We start from the raw sequence: 17,313 nt of genomic DNA, 5'->3' as shown, positions 1-17,313 counted from the left end.
TCACACATATGCAGTTTGAGCAAACATAAGACAATACCCAAGTACCACAAACTACCAGGCATCATTAGCAGTTCAGGTGGGGAGCTGTGTCAGCATGCGTAGGCTGCAAAGAAACAAGTAATAGGTCTATTCCATGCTTAAAAGAGAAGAAAGAAAACACAACATTTCAGCCGTGGAGCCCTCACACCTGAAGAAGGCTCCACGGCCGAAACGTTGTGTTTTCTTTCTTCTCTTTTCATCTAGTGTCATTAGCCAGTTCCTGTCAAAATAAAACAGAAATGGATAACATTCTAGAGAGAGTTTGAAATACCAAGGTACAATTTAAACCATATTTCTTCCACTACAACCACAATATTTTGGAGAGATCGCTGAGCCTAACTGTTCTGGCATGTCCGTTAGCCTCCGTCCTGCTTCAGCAATGAATGCAACGGGGCACATTCTGAGGGAGATGTGGTCAATCAGGTTGCAGGAAAACCACGCTATGCTTTTTTTTGAGATCCTGAAAAGGACAGAGGGGCCATGTATATGTGTGCAGCTGGATATGTAATTGCAGGTGGCGTAGCAAATTCTGCTGAAGCCCCACTGCCTGGTGTGGACGGTAGCTGTGCATGTTGCAGCAGAATTGTGCATGTGAGATCAAGGGGGCATGTCATGTGTTTGAGCACTTCACTCCCTTCCGGAACCACGTGATTCCCTGAGTCCCAAAAATTTGTAAGTTCTTTGGATGACCTGTGGACCGATCTTTCACGATGAAGAATTCTTTAAGAAGAATAGATCTCGGCCCACCATCCCAATGCCTCCATCTCAAAACAGCAACCTCCCACTGCCCTTAGTCTGCAAGGCAGTCCTTTCAAGTGCAATGATGACGCCGGGACCTTCGTTGCCTATTGTACGAGCTGAACTTTTGTGCTCATCAATTCAACGCTCTTTCCATCAACTCATCTTGTCTTTTGACGCTTCGTGTTTTGTGCTCCTTTGACTATCGGCATATCGGGTGACTGCAAACACTGAAGTTCTTGCTTACGGAGTGTGGAACAGTGTTTTCAAGTGATCGCTGTTCTGTCATGTTGACGCCGAGTGAATCTTTCTTTGGCAACATGGGCAGGCTGACAGCAAAAGTAATGGCAAATTTCTTGACTTATTTCTGAATGTGAATGTTCTTTAGAAAAGGGATGCGGCGTTGCTTCTCCCCCGTGTAAAGGTCACGCATTCCAGACGTGGTTATGAGCGAACAGTTGCCGCAAGTGTTTGAAAAGAGCAAGAGAGGAAGCAGCCCTGCCCCGTGTGAGGATCAAACTCAGGACCTTCAGATGATGAGACTGACGCGCTACCAACTACGCCAACGAGGCCAGCTGCAGTACACAGCCGGTAAGTTTGCCTCATATGGATTTCAGTCAACCGTTCCCTAATCTTTAGACGCCCTCTGCTGGATGTTGCATTTGCCTTTTGATCTCACCGATACTTTTTTGGTCTGTTTCTGTTGCGAGTCCGTTTTTCAGATCTCACCTAGCACAAGTCTCTCTGGCTGAAGTGGCCTCTCTGCTTCAGCATCGTGCCCTCACTCAGCCATTAAAAACGTCACTCGGACTTCTGACATGCTGACATGAAATGTCAAGAGAGAGTGGCGGAGACGCTTAAGGCAGAGAGAAGATGAAGAGGGGGCGTGGCTGCGAAATGATTGACAGCTGCATGACGCTCTCCATGCAAGGCATGACCACAGGCTAAAGGACACCTTTCGGCACATCAAGCTCTAAGCACACACCTGGAGGACGTGGGAAATGATCCCGCTACCTCTCGCATGCAAAGCGAGCGCTGTACCATGCAAGCTAACCCCCCTCGCTGGGGCTCATGCCTCAGTGTCGCCTAGTGCCGCTTGTTCCCCTCTTACCGGGTGCAGTTCACTGCCCTTCGTCTGCAAGGCAGTCGTGTAATTGCGGCTTTCTTGACTTATTGATGAAGGTCTGACTGGACGAGCGAATGACGCCTCTCCCCCGTCCTCAAGCTCGCTGACAGAATAAAATGGAAAGTGCTGCCGTGGCTCATTGGTGTAGGGGTATGATTCTCGCTTAGGGTGTGGGAGGTCCTGGGTTCAACTCGCGGATGAGCTCTTGTGTGCTCTTTTTGTCCTCGTCCACAAGACTGGGAACTGATATCCACATCACCTTGCAGCATCTGCTTATGGCAAACGATGGAATGTGACTAATGACTGAACGAGCCTGGTGAATACTCATCACGTGGCACGATGAGAGCGTGCAGTCAGCTGTCCAAGGCAGCAACCTCATTGCTCGTTCAAAAGAACACGTACTGAAAACTCATCACCACTATGTCGTAAATGAGCACCGCGATCGCTTGTTGTCATGCGTCCTTACTTGGGAAATGCAGAAGCAAAAACTGCCCTCTCTCAGCCACCGAAACGTGTGCGGCTCGCCTTGCACTCTCTGCGCCTCGCATATTTATGGAGCTGTCTGCTCTTCTTTCTGTTGAAGTACGCAAGTTACGGGGCGTACTGCACACTATGATGTGCTCAATGACAGCTTTCAAGATTTGAAAACTATGAGCTTGATGGCTCAAGTCGAACGAATGTAGTTGTTACGCAATTGATGATCAAACGCACGTATTCTAACGATTCGTGAGAGTATGTTCTAAAGGTCCCTGGCTCGATCCCGGGTTTCGGCATTTTGTTTCATCGCACCCTTTGTTCCTCTCTCCAGCACCCCCTGCCTAAAGTGACGCTTCCCTTTTTCAGCCCGAAATGCAAGCGAGACACCAGCAGCTGTCCCTGCAGGTTTCCGTAGTATAGCGGCTATCACGTTCGCCTGACACGCGAAAGGTCCCCGGTTCGAGACCGGGCGGAAACAGCCTCGTTTTGCACGCTCCTGTACTTCACAGAGGTATTGAGCGACCGGTCATTTGTTCCCAATATATTTCCGGTGCCTTCATGCACTCTTGTACCAAACGCACGTTCCTTCTGTATGCGGAGCCGATCATTTGCAATTGGGCTGTGCCGACAGATCAGGACGAGCTCTGTCGGCTCAAAAGCAGCGCAGGACCTGCAAGAACAACAGAAAGATTAGCATCCAGCGGGGGCTTCTTAGTGAGCCCAAGATCTCAACAAGAATCGGCTCCAGCAACAGGGCTGGGCGCATTGTTCCATTCTCCGACCACTCTCGGTGTAAACAAGTCCCTCCTGGTCTCTGCTTGAATTGCACTTTCCTGCGTTTGCTTTGGTGTAACTGGCTTCCCCTGCATGGGCGAATGTGAAGAAGATCCTTAGTAAGTCATTGAAGAAACCCGAGAAGAGGTCGGAGTGGTCTCTGTCGTTCATCAACGATCCAGTCAGGCAGTACTCCTCTGTAAAGCGCCGTTCGTTCACATCAATTGGCTTTTTTTTGCCTTCATTCGTGCAAGTAGTAAAAGCAGACGCCCCTATTCTGCCGTGACCCGGATTCGAACCGGGGTTGTTGCGGGCACAACGCAAAGTACTGACCACTATACGATCACGGCGAGTTACCGATACACACGTGGCAGGGCGGAAAAGGCTGTGCTCTCTTCGTGTGACATAATTCGGGAAAGTCCTGACGTTGCATTTCAACTGAGCCCCAGTATACATCGACCCTTCGACACTCTGAGTGACAACTCTCTTGCGTGTTTTCTCATATTTATGTAGTTTGCTTGCATGATGCCCGGAACAGCAGGGTTGTGCACTCCCATATGGTCTAGCGGTTAGGATTCCTGGTTTTCACCCAGGCAGCCCGGGTTCGACTCCCGGTATGGGAACGTGTCAATTTTGCCTCCTGCTTTCCAAAAGATCAGCACTGTGTACGAAGGAGCCGCATTAAAACTACTCAACGTGCAAAACGTGCGAGAAGAGGGGGCGCTTGTTTCCAGCCGAAACTTCTCGCGTGTGAGACGAGCTGACCATCGCTGCAGGAGGTGGGAGGGTCACTCTGGTAGACAGGGCTGACCTTCGGCAATAGGATTTATACTCTCCAAGATGATATTTGCACTTTCTGGAGAGGCGATTTTCTCCACTTCAGTAGCCCGATTTCGTCGATTGCGTGGAGAGGGCTGTAGAATGTGGCGCCGTCTTTCCTGCTCCGTCCATGACAGGCGTGCTGGTCTCTGGAGAGAGAGCACGGTCCATCAGCGCACCCCAATAAAGGCACTGGAAGCAGCTGAATCGCATTGGCGAAGCTCAGCGCTGGGCCGGTGGGCACATCTGACCACAGTTTCCGTAGTGTAGTGGTTATCACGTTCGCCTCACACGCGAAAGGTCCCCGGCTCGAAACCGGGCGGAAACAGACCAGACTTCTTCTGTCGCCACGCACAAAAGGGGATTGGGGATTCGCCTAGCGCTGTGATCGAACAGACCCACTCACCTCTTAGTGTGGCGGGATCTGCACAGTGCATGTCGCAGCGCATCCTGCTTTCACTTCAATGCGCGTCCTGATGTACCCCGGTCTCCCGCGTGACAGGTGGGGACAGGTGACAGGTCCTATACTAACGAGGAAGACATCGCTCTCTCCGACCCCCGGCATCGTGTCCCGACCCACCGTGCTGGAAGCCGACTCGTGCTGTGATTCCTTTACGGAGCAGAAATGACAACCGAGGAGCCGAGAGATCATTTCAGCATTTCGCGTCTGAACGGAAAACACAAACGCCCAACTCGGAATGATTTGCCTTTGACGCTTATCAAAGCGTTCTTTGTGCATCGAACAGACCCACTCACCTCTTAGTGTGGCGGGATCTGCACAGTGCATGTCGCAGCGCTCCCTGCTTTCACTTCAATGTGCTTCCTGATGTCGAGTCGTTTGCCGTGCGGAGGCTCTGAAAGCGAGAGCAATGAAAAGGTGCACGACACTGTGAAATAAACATTAATAAATGCATATATAACGTCGAAAACACATCTAACACTAGGAGTATACAGCACTCTGCACAGTGTACGAAGTAAATTATTTTCGCAGTAATTAATTATATTTACTATATTTATTATACACGTGTAAATTAATTACTGCGAAAATAATTTACTTCGTACACTGTACAGAGTGCTATGGAAGCCCGTTTCCGCCAGGAAGGAAAAAAAAACGCGCTATGGTATCTCAGAATTGCGACTTAGTATCTCAGAATTGCGACTTAGCATCTCAGAATTGCGACTTAGCATCTCAGAATTCCGACTTAGTATCTCAGAATTGCGACTTAGTAAGTCAGAATTCCGACTTAGTATCTCAGAATTGCGACTTAGTATCTCAGAATTGCGACTTAGCAACTCAGAATTCCGACTTAGTATCTCAGAATTGCGACTTAGTAAGTCAGAATTCCGACTTAGTATCTCAGAATTGCGACTTAGTAAGTCAGAATTCCGACTTAGTATCTCAGAATTGCGACTTAGCAACTCAGAATTCCGACTTAGTATCTCAGAATTGCGACTTAGCAACTCAGAATTCCGACTTAGTAACTCAGAATTCCGACTTTATATCTCACATTTGTGACTTCGAAATAGCCGTATTCCATTGTCTGTCCTTTTGTTATTGTAACGGATTCGGGTTCTAGGGCTTGTGCCCTCGCCGCTCCCACCCTTGTTCGTGCCTCGCTGCACTGGCTCACTTTCTTTAACCCCGGCGGCCAGCATCCCTGTTATGCGCAGGGGAGGGTGGTGTACTGCAACCAGATCGTACAACCTGTATGTCGGCCGTTCCGTTACACTATTTTCATGAATCGTACAGGATCATAGGATCTATAAGCCTGAAGACTTGTCCTGTACAGTGCCCTGATAAAAATCAAATTAATTACTCTAATTTTTATAGAATCCCATTTCCGCCAGTGAGGCTTCCATAGTACCCGGATGGAATAGTGCACGGTGGGCTTTTTAAAATAATTTTTATTTACGTAGACAGAATATGAAATAAGATACAGAAATAGGCACTTCACATTCAGAAGAATTCACAATTATAAAAGCTGAAACATACTTTTTACGTATTTCCATTGTATGTCCTTTTTTACTTAAAAAAGAAGGTCTTCTTTAGCTCAGCTGGCAAGACTCAGGTTCGAGCCAGTGCAGCGAGGCACGAACTAGGGTGGGAGCGGCGAGGGCACAATCCCTAGAACCTGAATCCGTTACAATAACAAAAGGACAGACAATGAAATATGGCTATTTCGAAGTCACAAATGTGAGAGTTGCTAAGTCGCAATTCTGAGATACTAAGTCGGAATTCTGACTTGCTAAGTCGCAATTCTGAGATACTAAGTCGGAATTCTGACTTGCTAAGTCGCAATTCTGAGATACTAAGTCGGAATTCTGACTTGCTAAGTCGCAATTCTGAGATACTAAGTCGGAATTCTGACTTACTAAGTCGCAATTCTGAGATACTAAGTCGGAATTCTGACTTACTAAGTCGCAATTCTGAGATACTAAGTCGGAATTCTGACTTACTAAGTCGTAATTCTGAGATACCATAGCGCGTTTTTTTTTTACTCCCTGGCGGAAACGGGCTTCCATAGAGTGCCGTATACTCCTAGTGTTAGATGTGTTTTCGACGTTATATATGCATTTATTAATGTCGTCGATTTTACGGTTGCAATTCGACGTTGATTATACGTCGAGGCGACGTATATATACGTATAGCCGTATTTTCACCGTGAATATACGTATATTCGACGAATCAATGCCCACAGCTTGGCATACAAGGGTTTTGCTGAGGGGGTCTTGCCACCTGCCTGAAAAAAAACAGTAAAATGTTTGAGTGCCTATAGAGTTTCTATTTCTATTTTCTTGAGAAAAGTTGATACCATTTCCTGGAAACCCCGTCCCCCATCAGTGCGCGGTGCCCGGGGAAAAATCTGTAGGGGGGCGTCTGAAATTCTGAGCGGGGGTGATATTTCGGTTGAAACGGAGCTGTACGGTGCAGCTACCCAAATGAAATCTCGCAGCTATGCCATTGATTAGTGCTTCATGATAGAAGATATCGACTAGCAATCTGGTATTTGCGATGAAGTTCAGTTTCACATTTTTCGTCACTCTCACTGGAGAGTATTGCCTGGAGCGAAAAGTACCATAAGCGTTCATTTTTGCAGCTACATGGACGTTCTGAATCGTTAAGAAAAAATGTTGTAAAACCAACAGAAAGCACAGACTGCTATAACTAGTCCTAGTTATATAACGATTTTAAGTATAATGATAAACTACTGCAAGGAATCGGTCCACCTGAGCAAACAGGATCGTAATGTTGACACTCAATAACGACACTGATATGTGCAGTTCCTGGACGGATAGCCCTCCTGCCCATCAAACAGACTGAGTGACTGTTCCTGTCATTTAGTGTTGTCTGACCATTGACAAAGTACAACTATTTTTTTAGGGCGCAAATTAAGTTAGGTAAATCTTTTTGCCCAAAACTGAAGGGGCAACATTCCCCCCTCCCCCCGTGATGCCAGGCCTGTCCCCATCCTATTCCATAATGTCATTATATATAATACCATACAACAGTGACCGATCCTTACTAACTACATGCGTTAAAATTGCACATCAGCTCATAGCAGGGGGCACATAGCCGCGATGTATTATCAATGTTATATTTCAACCATAATATCGACAACATTAATAAACGCATACGTTGAGAAAATATCGAACCCAGCATATTTTCCGGTTATATACCACAATGCATTGCTAGTATTCGTTGGTCACAATTTTGGACACGTTTTTCAAACGTAGAAGTATATCCGCAAATATCTCAGCAATCCTCTTTTGACGAGTAAGTATGAACAATAATAATACTATCTGAATACATACAGATCTTTCTTAATATTATTTTGATTAAAATAGTACGTGAATAAGCAAAAAATGGCACATAAAATAGTGTGAATGGGGAAGATGACACAAAATCGTTTTGCCGTTTCTCTATTCTTATTCTATGTTGTACTTTCAAACTTTGGGTACTCTTTAATTAGGACAGACTTTATTGCTCAACTGCTATGATGCAAGCCAAATTTTATACATTTATTTCAGTTTTGAGCTTAGTAAACCGTTCACTTTTTAGATTATACTAAAGAAGATATTAATCATCATTTATTTGGGAAGTAATATTATATAATTTTCTCCTAGCTGCGGTGCTGAAGTCCCACCCTACATCAACAGAAAAAGAAATAAAGGAGCACGCAATGTGTTACTTGAAGAATGCATATGAAAGACAGGGGGCCAGGAGATCTGGACACTGAAAATAATAGGTTTTTGGTTCTAACTGTTAGGACAATTAGGCAGGGTTTGCAAATAGTGGAAAAAAATCATCTTAACTTCCATTGTAATATTTTTTTTTTCTTGGAAATATAGAAGTTGTACATTTTAAAATGTATATTTGAATCAAAATGTGGTTTTGAGTTAGTGTGTTAATGTAATTAGTTTTGTGTTTGTCATTACTATACTGTATATTGCCATGTTACCAGAATTTGTAGCTGAAGTTTAAGACTAGTTGTGTTTTTTATGATTATTGCCCATATGTTGATTGTTGATTGATTGTATACAATGTATAATTTGAAATACATATGTTTCAGGTGTGAATGTGTATTTTCAGAATACATTTCTAAATCTAATCATTGGCTTGGTTTACTTGTTTCTACACCTATAAAATCTATCTTTGATGTATAATAGACCTCTACCCATATACGTATAATAGACCTCTAACCATATACGTATAATAGACCTCTAAAGTTATCCGTATAATAGACCTCTAACCATATACGTATAACAGACCTCTAACCATATACGTATAATAGACCTCTAAAGTTATACGTATAATAGACCTCTAAAGTTATACGTATAATAGACCTCTAACCATATACGTATAATAGTCCTCTAAAGTTATCCGTATAATAGACCTCTAAAGTTATCCGGAACTCCAACCATATATGTATAATAGTCCTCTAAATTTATCCGTATAATAGAACTCCAACCATTTATGTATAATGAACGTCTAAACATAGACGTATAATTGACGTATAACTTTAGACGTATATTAGAATTTCATTCTAGACGAATTGTAGACCACATTTAGACGTATAAGGTATGCGTTTAATAGACGTATATTATACGTCTTTTGCCCACTGGGTGGGCTCCAGATGCACATGGAAGCAATCAAGTGTTTCATCCGAGCTGTTTCAAAGACTGCCCAAGAGCTTTCCTTTCACAGAGGCGCAACGATTAATGATGGGGGTGCACCCTTCAATGCGCCTTACGACTCTAGGGAGTGATTGAGACGATTCGTAGCGTGTGCTCATTTCTCTCTATTCCCCGTGTTGCAGTGGTAGGATGACGTAAATTACTGCTTCGACACGTAACGCCATTATAATCACGTGCAGGAGCTGAGGGCTTTAGTTTTGTTTCGTTTTCCATGACGTTCGTAAGCGCGCAAATCAAAGGCAAGTCCTGCGTCTAACACGAACGTAAATGCTTTTGAAAGTGCAGTGTGGTGCAGCTTGTAAAATCCTTGTCCACATTTGTGGTTTGTTGATGTTTGTTCTGTCTGCCAAAGTTGCATTTTGACATCCGGACGGGGGGACTTTATCATTTGAACGTGAAGCCAGCCTTAAACCCTCTGAGGTGTGTCTGTCTGCCGGCACGTATCTTGTGAAAGGTATTTTTTTTTAACGGAGAGCAACTTTAAAAAGGTATCCGCAGCCACCTCGCAGTCCGTGTTTGATTATAGGAGGAATGCGGCGGCGGCGAGCTCGCATTTGTCGTGCTCGAGTGTTTAAGGCGATGGGATCGAAATGCGTTGGGGACTCCCCGCGCAGGTTCGAAACCTGCCGACTCCGGCGTCTGCCGCATGTCGCCTTGTGCCTGCGCGGCAGAGGCGAAGTGCCGCTTCTCCTTTCCTGGTACTATAACAACGCGAAATCGCTTGGACCTGCTGCCATGGACATCAATTCTTCAGATAACCACACACTTTGCCTTCGCACCTCTGGTGCTCTGCTTATGCCTTTGAAAACCTAATGAATAAAGCTGAAAGAACCGACACGATATGTAGGTGCTGGTAAAGCACGCAGTAAAGAACTGTTAACAGCAAGGGTTTCAGTGGGTTAACTGAGGAGAAGGCGTGATCGCTAATTGTTGACTTTTTATTTGGTGTTAGAAACACTCTTACTGTGCATGACGTGCAACAAATGTAGCCACAGAAATTGCATCACGCTTTCATGTATGCTATTGCAAACACCAACGTTGCCTAGATAGAAAACCGAAATAGCCGTGGGTTTGCTTGCTGGTCTGAAGGATCTCTCTTCGAATCTCTATCATTTGTCAATGGAAGTAAAAGGCGCTGCAATCTGATACGTTCAGAATCAAACCCGCAGCTGTTGTTCGACTTTATTTCTTGACTAATTACAACTGAGTGTCGCATGAGCAGTTACATAAACTTGTCTGGTATATTTGAACACAAATGCCGTTCTTCAATTAAAACTAACAGTACATTGTCAGGGACATTCAGTTCTATACAAACAAGAGACAGACAAGAGAATATTTCTACCGTTCATGTGGACTACGTGTTGACTTACTGATCGGAATAATTGAAAGGTTCGGGCTCATAGCCGATGCAGTGCGTGCTAATTAGAACAGCAACGCTGAGCTCTCAGCACCGTACTGAGCCCAGGTGTTTTTCTAAAGCTGTCAGGTGCAGTTCATTTACATGAAGGAAATCTCTTACTGGGTACGATTACAATGCAGTAAGTAGCACAGACTACTTAGGGAGCAGCCCGATGTGTTTAAAAATGACCCGAGCCAGGTAAGAGTCGAACCTACAATCTCCTGATTCGTAATCAGACGCCTTATCCATTGCGCCACTGGACCTGGTGTAACACTGCAGGACTGTAACCCAGTGAGCTCAGCCCTGCAACTAGTAAAATATTACCCCCGGTCCATTCTTTTCCAAAAGTGAGAAACACCTGTTTTCTACATGTTGTCTGTTTTAAAACCATATCTCTTTAAACCAAACCAAAGAGTTTGTCTTTTGCACTGCTATTCTGATTCATTTCGATTTCAAAGAAAAAAAAAACATTACCTTCCAAAGCATCATAAAATTGTCCCTTCTTCCAGACTCTACTTCTCTCTTGTAGTAGTACAGCAGACCTTTCCAGGTGAGCAGATCACAGAGTCCGAAATGAGCTTCCTCAATCAAGCAAAGTACCTGAACATGACTCTGTCATCATAAAAGCGCCCCTGTAATAAAGAAATTAAATCCGAAATCAAGAGGGCAGTTGCCTACTGAAATACAAGAAGTCATCAATTTTAACCTAGCAACACATTAAAGGCTGCATCTATACAAGTACGATTCTAGAAATGCTCACCAGATTACGTTTTAAGAAGGAACTGTGCCTCAGGTTCCGCCGAGATCTTAACTCGGATGGCAGGATTCAGAGTCCGGAGTGCGGACTGATGGCGCACGGAGGGTCCATATACTGTGGATCCCTCAGTGATCTTCCGCGTATTCAAACCACCAGCGTGTGACTCCCCTGTCCCCGTGACCTCATTGGTCTGCTCTCTCCTCTGTGCAGCCGAGCCCGACTCACGGTAAAGTGAAAAAAAATATGCCCTCAACGTGAGATTTAGTCTGGAGCGAGGATAGATGTTACCTTTTTATCATTGAACAGGATGTATGTGATGTGGCGACTAGGTTCAATTTTGTATCCTCTTTAAAAGATTAAGGACTGGGGTGAGCGTGATTTACCAGCTAAGAACCCGACGTGCGCACCGTTTAAGCTGCATAGACTCGGTCGTTTAACTCTTCTCCATTAGTAGGGTTAAGGTTAAAGAAAAAAACATTGCTGACTTCTTTTTTTTTTGCCAGCCGCTAGCACTGATTAGCAAGGTTTGTATTTCATGTTTTGCAAGTTGCATCCATTTTAAGAAAAACAAGTCGCGTTAAAGACAGGAAATGAATACTTGCATTTAATTAAGTCTAGCCGTAGGCGGTTGTCCATAATGACCAGTACTGTTCAAGAAGACAGAACAAAGAAGGCACCGCTGGGATTCGAACCCAGGATCTCCTGTTTACTAGACAGGCGCTTTAACCAACTAAGCCACAGTGCCCCGGGAGTGTTGTCCTTTTGCAGCCACTTGGACACACCTTTAGAAAAACATTTTGTTAGGCATTCTGCCTCAGCCTAAACACCTATAGCTTGCAAAGCGCATGCTATTAGACAGGCACCTCTGCAAGACCTTAAGAGTCTCTTAAACTAGTGATAGTAAGGTGTTCCCAATGGGTGATGTTCGGCTTTCAAATCATCTCATCCGTGGAAGCGCCGAGATGCAGCTGTTTAAGGCTTAGAAGCAGCTGACTGTTTCACTACCTAGCTGATCACTGTCAGTCAGGGAGCTTAGAGGTGAAAAGCCTGTCTGAGAGACAATTCGCCATCGATCAGTTCAATATGTTCCGTACCAGCTCGGCGCACCCGAGATCATCTTGGTAGCCGTGTAGCTCAGATGAGTGAGAGCTTGTGTGTATTTACCACCGTGATTGGATGCCGGCCCTTCTCAGGTCACAGTAAACCTTCTGCTCAAAAAAAGTGAGGTAAAACCTCACTCTGCACAGTAAAACCTAAAAAAGTGAGGTTTTATTTAATCTCTGACCAAGGGAAACGTTTCATTTTTTCAAAGAAATGTTTGTTAAAAAATAAAGTCATAGTTCCATGGGATTCAATCATAGACCGTGTGACATGGAAGTCAGGAACCTAACCCACTAAAGCACTACAGAAACATTATCGACAGACAATGTACAGCGTGTACTATTCTTGTGTTGCGGTACATGAATATAATTATATCGTTATTAATTTCTAATTTATAACTTTATTAACTTTATAAATTAACTTTATAAATTTATTAACGTTATTAATTAATTTCACGACGCACAGACAGAGCGTGGGGAGCCGCCGCCTGCAAACACAGCTCCAGGCAGGACTCCGCTCTGCAGGAGCCGCAGAGCAGAGGAGATGGGGGCAGCTTAGCTCCTGTGCAGAGACCTGAGCTGTTGTTGCTGCGGACGCTGTCTTTTCTGCACTCGGGGTAGGAGTGAATGTTGAGTTGCCCTTAGAAATGAAGCAGAGCACTTCAACGGCACGGGTGTGTGTGTGTGCGCCCTGGTGATTCTGGGAGACAGATCGAACCTGGGCTAAAAGAGAGGAGGCTTAGCCCTCTTCCATTTACTAGTTCAAAGTTGTACAACCCATTTGTATCTGCTAGGCGGCGCAGTCGTCGTGCACAAAGAACGCTTTGAAAAGCGTCAAAGGCAAGTCATTCTGAGTTGGTCGTTTGTGTTTTCCGTTCAGACGCGAAATGCTGAAATGATCTCTCGGCTCCTCGGTTGTCATTTCTGCTCCGTAAAGGAATCACAGCACGCGTCGGCTTCCAGCACGGTGGGTCGGGACACGATGCCGGGGGGTCGGAGAGAGCGATGTCTTCCTCATTAGTATAGGACCTGTCACCTGTCCCCACCTGTCACGCGGGAGACAGGGGTACATCAGGACGCGCATTGAAGTGAAAGCAGGATGCGCTGCGACATGCACTGTGCAGATCCCGCCACACTAAGAGGTGAGTGGGTCTGTTCGATAACAGCGCTAGGCGAATCCCCAATCCCCTTTTGTGCGTGGCGACAAAAGAAGTCTGAAGTCCGTTTCCACCCGGGGACCTTTCGCGTGTGAGGCGAACGTGATAACCACTACACTACGGAAACAGTGGTCAGATGTGCCCAGCGGCCCAGTGCTGAGCTTCGCCAATGCGATTCAGCGGCTTCCAGTGCCTTTATTGGTGTGCGCTGATGGACCGTGCTCTCTCTCCAGAGTCCAGCACGCCTGTCATGGACGGAGCAGGAAAGGCGGCGCCACATTCTACAGCCCTCTCCACGCAATCGACGAAATCGGGCTACTGAAGTGGAGAAAATCGCCTCTCCAGAAAGTGCAAATATCATCTTGGAGAGTATAAATCCTATTGCCAAAGGTCAGCCCTGTCTACCAGAGTAACCCTCCCACCTCCTGCAGCGATGGTCAGCTCTGGCCGCCTGGGTGAAAACCAGGAATCCTAACCGCTAGACCATATAGGAGCGCACGACCCTGCTGTTCCGAGCATCATGCAAGCAAACTACAGAAATATTAGAAAACACGCAAGAGAGTTGTCACTCAGAGTGTCGAAGGGTCGATGTATACTGGGGCTCAGTTGAAATGCAACGTCAGGACTTTTCCGAATTATGTCACATGAAGAGAGCACAGCCTTTTCCGCCCTGCCACGTGTGTATCGGTAACTCGCCGTGATCGTATAGTGGTCAGTACTTTGCGTTGTGGCCGCAACAACCCCGGTTCGAATCGGGGTCACGGCAGAATAGGGGCGTCTGCTTTTACTACTTGCACGAATGAAGGCAAAAAAAAGCCAATCGATGTGAACGAACGGCGCTTTACAGAGGAGTACTGCCTGACTGGATCGTTGATGAACGACAGAGGCCACTCCGACCTCTTCTCGGGTTTCTTCAATGACTTACTAAGGATCTTCTTCACATTCGCCCATGCAGGGGAAGCCAGTTACACCAAAGCAAACGCAGGAAAGTGCAATTCAAGCAGAGACCAGGAGGGACTTGTTTACACCGAGAGTGGTCGGAGAATGGAACAATGCGCCCAGCCCTGTTGCTGGAGCCGATTCTTGATGAGATCTTGGGCTCACTAAGAAGCCCCCGCTGGATGCTAATCTTTCTGTTGTTCTTGCAGGTCCTGCGCTGCTTTTGAGCCGACAGAGCTCGTCCTGGTCTGTCGGGACAGCCCAATGGCAAATGATCGGCTCCGCGTACAGAAGGAACGTGCGTTTGGTACAAGAGTGCATGAAGGCACCGGAAATACATTGGGAACAAATGACCGGTCGCTCAATACCTCTGTGAGGTACAGGAGCGTGCAAATCGAGGCTGTTTCCACCCGGTCTCGAACCGGGGACCTTTCGCGTGTTAGGCGAACGTGATAACCACTACACTACGGAAACCTGTAATATTTGCTGCTGGTGTATCGCTTGCGTTTCGGGCTGAGAAAGGGACGCGTCATTTTAGGCAGGGGGCGCTGGAGAGAGGAACAAAGGGAGCGATGAAACAAAATGCCGAAACCCGGGATTGAGCCAAGGATCTTTAGAACATACTCTCACGAATCGTTAGAATATGTGCGTTTGATCATCAATTGCGTAACAACCACATTCGTTCGACTTGAGCCATCAAGCTCATAGTTTTCAAATCTTGAAAGCTGTCATTGAGCACATCATAGTCTGCAGTACGCCCCGTAACTTGCGTACTTCAACAGAAAGAAGAGCAGACAGCTCCATAAATATGCGAGGCGCAGAGAGTGCAAGGCGAGCCGCACACGTTTCGGTGGCTGAGAGAGGGCAGTTTTTGCTTCTGCATTTCCCAAGTAAGGACGCATGACAACAAGCGATTGCGGTGCTCATTTACGACATAGTGGTGATGAGTTTTCAGTACGTGTTCTTTTGAACGAGCAATGAGGTTGCTGCCTTGGACAGCTGACTGCACGCTCTCATTGTGCCACGTGATGAGTATTCACCAGGCTCGTTCAGTCATTAGTCACATTCCATCATTTGCCATAAGCAGATGCTGCAAGGTGATGTGGATATCAGTTCCCAGTCACGAGGACAAAAAGAGCACACAAGGGCTCAGCCGGGAGTTGAACCCGGGACCTCCCACACCCTAAGTGAGAATCATACCCCTAAACCAATGAGCCACAGCAGCACTTTCTATTTTATCCTGTCAGCGAGCTTGAGGACGGGGGAGAGGCGTCATTCGCTCGTCCAGTCAGACCTTCATCAATAAGTCAAGAAAGCCGCAATTACACGACTGCCTTGCAGACGAAGGGCAGTGAACTGCACCCGGTAAGAGGGGAACAAGCGGCACTAGGCGACACCGAGGCATGAGCCCCAGCGAGGGGGGTTAGCTTGCATGGTACGGCGCTCGCTTTGCATGCGAGAGGTAGCGGGATCGTTTCCCACGTCCTCCAGGTGTGTGCTTAGAGCTTGATGTGCCGAAAGGTGTCCTTTAGCCTGTGGTCACACCTTGCATGGAGAGCGTCATGCAGCTGTCAATCATTTCACAGCCACGCCCCCTCTTCATCTTCTCTCTGCCTTAAGCGTCTCCGCCACTCTCTCTTGACATTTCATGTCAGCATGTCAGAAGTCCGAGTGACGTTTTTAATGGCTGAGTGAGGGCACGATGCTGAAGCAGAGAGGCCACTTCAGCCAGAGAGACTTGTGCTAGGTGAGATCTGAAAAACAGACTCGCAACAGAAACAGACCAAAAAAGTATCGGTGAGATCAAAAGGCAAATGCAACATCCAGCAGAGGGCGTCTGAAGATTAGGGAACGGGCGACTGAAATCCATATGAGGCAAACTTTCCGGCTGTGCACTGCAGCTGGCCTCGTTGGCGTAGTTGGTAGCGCATCAGTCTCTTTATCTGAAGGTCCTGAGTTTGATCCTCACACGGGGCATGGCTGCTTGCTCTTTTCAAACACTTGCGGCAACTGTTCGCTCATAACCACGTCTGGAATGCGTGACCTTTACACGGGGGAGAAGCAACGCCGCATCCCTTTTCTAAAGAACATTCATATTCAGAAATAAGTCAAGAAATTTGCCATTACTTTTGCTGTCAGCCTGCCCATGTTGCCAAAGAAAGATTCACTCGGCGTCAACATGACAGAACAGCGATCACTTGAAAACACTGTTCCACACTCCGTAAGCAAGAACTTCAGTGTTTGCAGTCACCCGATATGCCGATAGTCAAAGGAGCACAAAACACGAAGCGTCAAAAGACAAGATGAGTTGATGGAAAGAGCGTTGAATTGATGAGCACAAAAGTTCAGCTCGTACAATAGGCAACGAAGGTCCCGGCGTCATCATCGCACTTGAAAGGACTGCCTTGCAGATTAAGGGCAGTGGGAGGTTGCTGTTTTGAGATGGAGGCATTGGGATGGTGGGCCGAGATCTATTCTTCTTAAGGAATTCTTCATCGTGAAAGATCGGTCCACAGATCATCCAAAGAACTTACAAATTTTTGGGACTCAGGGAATCACGTCTTGAAAATACGTCTTGGACGCGTAACGGCATTCTATCCAACTATCCAACTGCAGGACTTGAGGGTTTTTTGTGCTTTGTTCTGTTTTCGTTGACATCGCATTCGTAAGAGCGTCAAAAAAAGGCAATTCCAGCATCTAACACGAATAAAAGGGCTATTGAAACTGCAGGGCTGCGCAGCTTCTAAAATCCTTGCACACAATTCTCCGTTATTGTTACTTCCTTCTTTCTG

At 46.2% G+C, this 17,313-nt stretch overlaps 7 non-coding genes across 7 annotated transcripts; 3 read left to right on the top strand and 4 right to left on the bottom strand.

Annotated features, from left to right (window-relative positions):
* Positions 1-1,276: 1,276 nt before the first annotated feature.
* Positions 1,277-1,349, bottom strand: trnam-cau (transfer RNA methionine (anticodon CAU)). Its single transcript has one exon. It is a non-coding gene; the product is annotated as a tRNA-Met (tRNA).
* A 1,436-nt stretch (positions 1,350-2,785) lies between these two features.
* On the top strand, positions 2,786-2,858 carry trnav-gac (transfer RNA valine (anticodon GAC)). The gene has a single exon. It is a non-coding gene; the product is annotated as a tRNA-Val (tRNA).
* Positions 2,859-3,432: 574 nt separating this feature from the next.
* On the bottom strand, positions 3,433-3,504 carry trnah-gug (transfer RNA histidin (anticodon GUG)). Its single transcript has one exon. It is a non-coding gene; the product is annotated as a tRNA-His (tRNA).
* Positions 3,505-3,705: 201 nt separating this feature from the next.
* Positions 3,706-3,777, top strand: trnae-uuc (transfer RNA glutamic acid (anticodon UUC)). Its single transcript has one exon. It is a non-coding gene; the product is annotated as a tRNA-Glu (tRNA).
* A 451-nt stretch (positions 3,778-4,228) lies between these two features.
* On the top strand, positions 4,229-4,301 carry trnav-cac (transfer RNA valine (anticodon CAC)). Its single transcript has one exon. It is a non-coding gene; the product is annotated as a tRNA-Val (tRNA).
* A 7,695-nt stretch (positions 4,302-11,996) lies between these two features.
* On the bottom strand, positions 11,997-12,070 carry trnat-agu (transfer RNA threonine (anticodon AGU)). Its single transcript has one exon. It is a non-coding gene; the product is annotated as a tRNA-Thr (tRNA).
* Positions 12,071-14,922: 2,852 nt separating this feature from the next.
* trnav-aac (transfer RNA valine (anticodon AAC)) lies at positions 14,923-14,995 on the bottom strand. The gene has a single exon. It is a non-coding gene; the product is annotated as a tRNA-Val (tRNA).
* Between the last annotated feature and the right edge of the window lie 2,318 nt (positions 14,996-17,313).

Source organism: Lepisosteus oculatus, unplaced genomic scaffold (assembly GCF_040954835.1).
Source record: "Lepisosteus oculatus isolate fLepOcu1 unplaced genomic scaffold, fLepOcu1.hap2 HAP2_SCAFFOLD_48, whole genome shotgun sequence".
NCBI lineage: Eukaryota > Metazoa > Chordata > Actinopteri > Semionotiformes > Lepisosteidae > Lepisosteus > Lepisosteus oculatus.
Note: the sequence above shows the minus strand (reverse complement) of the source record. Positions and strands in the feature narration are given on the sequence as shown.